Source organism: Panicum virgatum, chromosome 3K (assembly GCF_016808335.1).
Source record: "Panicum virgatum strain AP13 chromosome 3K, P.virgatum_v5, whole genome shotgun sequence".
Classification (NCBI taxonomy): Eukaryota; Viridiplantae; Streptophyta; class Magnoliopsida; order Poales; family Poaceae; genus Panicum; species Panicum virgatum.
In genome coordinates, this window is record NC_053138.1 from 11146266 (window position 1) to 11152988 (window position 6723).

Genomic DNA, 6723 nt, shown 5'->3' on the forward strand with positions numbered 1-6723 from the left:
AGTTCTGCGCCTCTACGGCGAGCCGCGGGCCGCGGCGTGTAGGCGCGCGGGCGCTTCCTTGGACACCGAGGGTGGACGGTATTTCAAATACGAAATACCGTCCACCCCTGGGCACCTACCAGCCGTCGGATCGATATTGTACGGTCCAGATCGGCGCATCGAAGGAGTCTCTCTTCCTTGTCTGGCGCAACGGTGCTCTGCTGCCTCAGGACTTGCGAAAACTCTTCACCGATCGCTTTGCCGGCGACGGTGGCCAGCCGTGGCGCGAGCCCGACTAGCGATCAGGCAGACGTCCCGGTGCCGCCCGCACTGTACGCGCCGCCTCGACCGGAGGCGACCGGAAGCTGCTCGCGTGGAATTGGTGCGCCAGCCGGCAACGCGGAGGCGCCGCGGCGGTGCTCCGGCGGACGTCGAGATGAGCCCGGCGACACTTCACTTTTAGGTCTGGCCGTGCGCCGTGCTGGCGAACCAAAATTGCAGCCAGGAGGCCACTCGCTCAGTCGCCCTCGTTTCCGTGCCGTAGCTCCGCGGCGCGCGGCGGGCGGCGGCATCAGCAGCCGCCTGAAGCCATGCGTGGTGGGCTGGCTGCTGCCGTCTCAGAACTCTGAAGAGGAGGGTTGGATGCGCGGGCTGGATCCCTTGGCCGTCGGCGAGCGGCGCGACCCGAGACGCGCGCTTGTGCAGACTGGAGACATGGTGGGGCTTCGGGGCTGCACCGACGCCGCCCACGCCGCGGCCTGGGCGCCGCCCAATCCAGATTCCAGACTCCGTGCCTGTGTGGTTACTTCAGTCTATATTTCTCATGCTTTATTGTGCAAAATGTCATGTTGAAGATGAATCGGGCCGGAATTAATATTGCTAGGTACAAGTAATAGGAAATGGCAGAGAGGAACGATTTGTATCTTCAAAGAAACAGCATGAATGCGTACGGTATGAGAGACAAGGGCATATTAGTCAATTCCTAGTGTCTTACAGGATACTACCATGATTGAGTAGTGCCTTTTAGCAATTACAACAATTTTTAGTGATCTATGGCTAAAGCCACGTTCTAATAGTAGTATCCACCAACCAATTTTGTCCATTTTTTCCTTCTTCCGTCTCCAAATGTTAGCAGGATACTATGCTTCACAGTAGACATGTGTAAACATGAAACCTGAAAGAAAAGCATAGCATTAGGAAGATGCAGAAGAGACAACATACATTCGTTATCATGCATGGCATATTGACGCCAGGCCTTAATGTCTCAACCTACATGGATGAACATAACCTCCTATTAGGTCTATGTCAACTATACAAGCAGCAGCGCGAACAATCTCACAGCAAAAGCTAAGACAGTGGTTCCCATAGGGTTCATGGAAGTCAATTTTTGGGGGGCAAAAAACATTTCTGAACTACCAAGCTAGAAAGTATGCTTAATCCAGATTTCTACATCAATCAGATCAAAGCTATGCCTAACCCAGATTTAAAATTGCACAGTTAGTTCAGTACAAACGGGCTGGATGGGCAGGTGAAATTCGATATTTTGGTCTTGGAAATGCACAACCGTACCCAAGTAGAATAGAACTTGGCACTTCGTATCTGAATTTCATATCAGAAACTTGATTCCCAACAAACGTGAAATTACAAGTATATAAGCTCTGGAAGAGCATAGCAGAGCATTTCGTTTTTTGGATGAAGAACGAAACTACGAGAGGATGTACATGTTCATTTGATCATTTCTTCTCACTTTAGGTCACATACGTCCTTACCTCCAACAGAACCATCTAACTGCCAATTTCGCTCGCTGATGTTTTAGACCAAAGACCAGGTTTGGCCCTGCTTTATATTGAAAGCAAAGATAAGTCTGCTGGGGTTGCCAGCTTACAGAGGATCAGTACCCAGAGTTTCGCTCGCTGATGTAGAGCACCCTCACTAGTAGAAGCAGTGGTGGAGGACGAATTGAAATTTAGGTACGGCGGAACTGGACTGAGGAAGCAAAAGGTATAGCACTAGTGAGGCTTAATTGCATCTAAAAACAACTCAGTCCAAAGCTGTGTATGCATTCCCAACAAATCTTGAGGTACGGTTGCTGCCATACCTTGTCCTACTGAGCCCTCCGCCATTGACTAGAAGAAACCGTGTGCCATAGCCGGTGTGTACGATCAGAGCACAAATGACTCAGCGCCTCCACCAGTGGCAACACTGGATCCATACGAAGCAATCGCTGCTCCAACAGAACTAGATGTAGGTATTGGTTGACAAGGTCATCTCCTGATGCCTCACAGACCTATGTGTGTCTGGGATGCAGAAAATGGATGAAATGGAGTAACTAGGTCAACAGCGCGCTACGCCGCACCTGGCAGCGGGCTGCAGTTTCATATTTTGTCTGAATTGGAATAGCGTTGTGGACTGGGTTCTTTTGAGGTCGCTTGTGGGTTGGGCTTTGTGTATGCTTGTGTACTGGGCCGCTTCTACATGTTGCCTTTGCTGTTTCTGCTATGTAACACGAAGGAGTTCGGTTCCCTGCCGGCGATGAGACAGGGGGCGGTGTGGAGCAGGGCGGTTACCGTCTATGATTTCGCTGGTGCCAAGGCAGGGCTTGTGCTTTAATAGAGAGTGCCCTCCAGTTTGCAGGACAGAAGAGAGTGCTTCTTTTTTGAGGCCCAGCCATTGGAATTGTCTCTGAAGATAGGGTGTGCATTTTTGTGTTGAGGCCATGGCGTTAGCCGGCGGTGTGTACACTGAACTTATCCTTTTCCAATTCGAAGTCGAGACGATATTATGCTATGTTAGTTGTTGTTTTGGAAGTGACGCGTTCTTGTATTCTTTTAGGAGTTCTCGATTCTCATGTTTGCTGCCGTTGTATTTTGAATGATGTGGTCAAGGCTTTAGAGGGTTCGAGTCCTTTCTATTCATTCAGCAGAGTTCACAGTTTCTATGTGGCCACGGGTTTTGTGATCGTTCCATTACCTGATGAGTTTGATGAATTTACTTTTCTGGAGGCAACAGGCCACACATCAACGACGAAGGATGGAGCAGAGGAGGTCGCTGCGAGTGCATTGATTACTGCAGCAAAGCATGATTTCGGTATTGTGGTGAATAATCCTTCTATGAATGCTGCAGAGCTTCTGGCGAAGGAGAATGAAAATCTTCGCAGGAACAACCTCCTGCTCAAGTCTGGTTGGGTTCGCTCAGTGGATCACCTGGCCGTGGTTCAAAAGACGCTCGAACAGATCACCGTCGATGTCATTGGCGGTTCTTCGAGAACGTCTATTGGAATACTTGCTCATGGAGTTGCGGTTTGGGCCGAAGAGAATGTTTGGACTGCCACTGCTGCGATGGAAGAGCTGTCCCTGGACGTCATGGATGAAAACTAATATGGTTCTTTTTGTTTGTGTGCCATTCAGTTTCTGTAGGTGTTTGTTTGATCATCCAGAATGTTTAGCAACGTTTTGTTTGCCCTGGAATGGGTAATCGAGTTGATCTGGCTGTATGGTCGTATGGATATAAAGATTTGAATTTCTATGTCAGTAGATTATTTTTGACGCAATGCATACCAATCTGTAGTTTATGACACAGAACGAAATACCTATCCACAAAACGAAAGGTTATACAAAATGAAAGAAAACTGGCCACAGTACTCAAGCATAGCACTTGGCATAAACAACAGCAGAGATGATCATTATATTTCAAAAGGAATACCTGTGCATATATGATTCGGGTTTAGTTTACAGGATCATATGCACCATGCAGTTCGGTGACTACAATACATTTTCATTCAGAAGTTCCTAGCCACATCCAATAAGCATAGCTGCTATGATGAGGCCAGATGTGGTACCACAGAACAGACATATTGTGAATTGCAGGTGCAATACCAATTTTGGTCAACTAAACACACACAAAGCTAATGTTTTTCTGCAGCGGTATCCTCAGTTGAGAAATTGTGTAACACAGGCAGTTTGCTGCAGCGTTATGATTCAGGTTTTGTTGCCAAAATAAACAACCAAAAAGATCTGGAAGCTGGTTTCTAAGTCTTTGTGTGTGAAGTTGCTGCAGAGCTGTTCTCCGAACCATGTTTCGGATCATTGTTCTGAGTGGTGCTTCATTATGCAACACCCTCACAAAATAGTGTTGTAGGCCTTGTAGGTCCTGCCACCTGTTAAAGGCAAGTGCCAAACTGTAATGGACAATGCATGCTAACCCTTTACCAATCTACCATATTTTTTTGCTGGGAACGGCAAGAACAGATCAAGCACAAGGGTCACAAGGGGCCAAACCAAACAGACCTCACAGCAGGGAAACAAAGAATAGGCAGAGCAGTCTGAAGGACCGGGAACATTGCAATGACAGGCATACTGAGCACATATCTGCAGGTTGCACACTCGAGACCTGAACAATGGAAAGAGCACACACCTTATAACCTGCAGCAGAAGTTCGGCACGGGCAAGGCGTCCCACAAGCAGACCACCTAGATATAGCACGCGCACCATTAGGAACAAACACCAAATAAGCAGAAAATAAGAAACGAAGAACAGAGCAGGCAGAGCAAGAGGCCCAACCAAATCCAGACAGGAGGAGCAGTCAGACAACGGCGACCGAACCAGCGGGAGCAGCACGACGAACCCGCTCTTGAGACCGAAGCGAAGCAGCTAACGGCAGCGGAAGCATTTCAGGCGTACCGACCACAAGATTGCAGAGTTAATTAAAAAAGAAAGTGATTTCAGAACCATAGAAATAGGTAGATGAACATATTTGTATCATGTTGTAATAAGATATGCAACATTGGCAAAAGCGATGAAATAGATGTAGGTTATCACCTTTCCTTTTGCTATTCAATGTATTCATCTCAGTGATGAAATAGATGTAGGTTATCATCTATCCTTTTGCTATTCAATGTATTCATCACCCACAGAGATGCCTCATTGGGAATCGCTGGAGATGCCTCATTGGGAATCGCTGCATGCAGCATGCTCTCTATCACATATGCTTGACAGACCTGTAGCAAATCATGAGCTCACAAAATGCTACAGTTAGGAATTGCAGATCAATTTGGGGAAACAAAAGAGTATACAAAAAGGATTTCAATCAACTACTGAACTACTACACCATTTGTGGAGAGAGAGAGGGCTACCTGTACCCAGAATTGGCACTGAACTCGTGATGAGCAAATGTGATAAAGGTGGTTTAGGCCTTATTAGATGAATTGAGGAAGATAACCTTGGCTAGCACGACTGGAGACGTAAGCTGCAGCAGGAGGTTGCTGCCGAGGCAAGTACGTCTGTAGGTTCCACTCCACAGATGCGTGGTGGTGCTGGATAGGTGTCAACCCAAACCCACCGCCCGGCACCTCTGCCTCTAGCCGCCGCCCCCGTGCCTCCACCTCGCCGCCGCCGCAAGAACTCACTGCCTCCAGGGACTAAATAGAAATCCAGCACAGGTCCACCAGATGCCGCCACTAACGGCTGGATCCGCGGCCCGCGCGCCTCCTCCTCCTCCACGTTGCTGGCCAGATCCGCCACCGGTCGGATCCCCCGCCTCTACGCCGTGATCCACCAAGGCCGAGGCCGGTGGCGACTGGGATGGAGTGGGAGGGGGAAGGGGGCGTGGACCTCGGTGGACGACGATCGGGATGGAGCAAGATGGGGATGGCGGCGACGGAGCAGACCAATCCTCCACTGGGACGCCGCCAATCGGATCCCCCACCGGCGGCGGGGCGGAGCGAACGAGGAGTCAAAGGGGCGGCGGTGCGCGGGGACCCATGCGTAGGCAAGGTGGTGCGGCAGGTCGGCGCGCGCGCGGAGATGGGTTTGGGGGACCCCAGCGGCCCCAACGCGCAGCCGAGGCGCTGCGGGTGCGGCAGGTCGGCGTGGCGAATCCATGGCCCACGTCGGGCGTCTCTCTCTCCGTGGCTGGTCTCAGCTTTCCCTCCCCAAAGCCACATGTCGCTCTGGGAGCACCCGGTTGCTCCCAGCCTTCCCTCTCCACGCCGTATAGTAGTAAGAGTATTTCCAACGGGTGTAAGTGGAGAAGCTCACTATACAACTGTGAGTAGCTAAACGAGAAGGTAACCCACCCTTGTGGCTTGAGAGTTGTAAGCTTAGAATTGCTCTTATAGGAGCAGTCTTTGATGGGAGCTAACTTTCTGTGCCGAGAGGCCAGAAGAACATGAGCAGCATCCCGTGAAATGACCAACCTGACACAAGACATCAAGTGCATAAATTAAGAGGGGATACGATTCATTTGGCTCGACATATTCATGCTCAATTACATGCGACCGGGCGCTGCATGCAATCCATTCAGTTTCACATCGAATTTTGATTCTGTGGATTATTGTGATTGTACCATATCGTACTGCACGATGACTCGGCATTTTATAATGCATTTATACAATATTCAAGAGCTTGAGAACGAACATTATACTAATTCTCAGTGTTTTACATTTCGATGCTTTTATTAGAATGTATACGGAATATATGTACTTTGCACAGAAATTAAAATGCAAACACGATCACATAAATTGAGTTTCCCAAGATGAGGCTAAACCTATGCAGGAATTGCACTTGAGAGCAATGCAGAGCAAGAGTTAACATGAGTACATGACGATTGAACGTATAGGAATTTGAGGTTATAATTGATTTAAAAGATAAATAGTATCAGTAATCTAAAATCTGATTCTAGGACTGAATATCATCAGAAGATGAGAAACCTGCACTGAAAAGGAACAAAAATAAAAAAAAATCAGCA

At 48.7% G+C, this 6723-nt stretch overlaps 1 long non-coding RNA gene across 3 annotated transcripts; it reads right to left on the reverse strand.

Annotated features, from left to right (window-relative positions):
- Nucleotides 1-3639: 3639 nt before the first annotated feature.
- LOC120697537 lies at nt 3640-5245 on the reverse strand. 3 transcript variants are annotated; one of them, XR_005684530.1, is made up of 5 exons: nt 5197-5245; nt 4797-4975; nt 4539-4628; nt 4393-4447; nt 3640-4135 (listed from the first exon to the last, which is right to left on the reverse strand). It is a non-coding gene; the product is annotated as an uncharacterized LOC120697537 (long non-coding RNA). The 3 variants fall into 3 exon arrangements; XR_005684529.1 differs by having other exon boundaries at nt 5111-5200; XR_005684528.1 differs by lacking the exon at nt 5197-5245 and having other exon boundaries at nt 4797-5187.
- Between the last annotated feature and the right edge of the window lie 1478 nt (nt 5246-6723).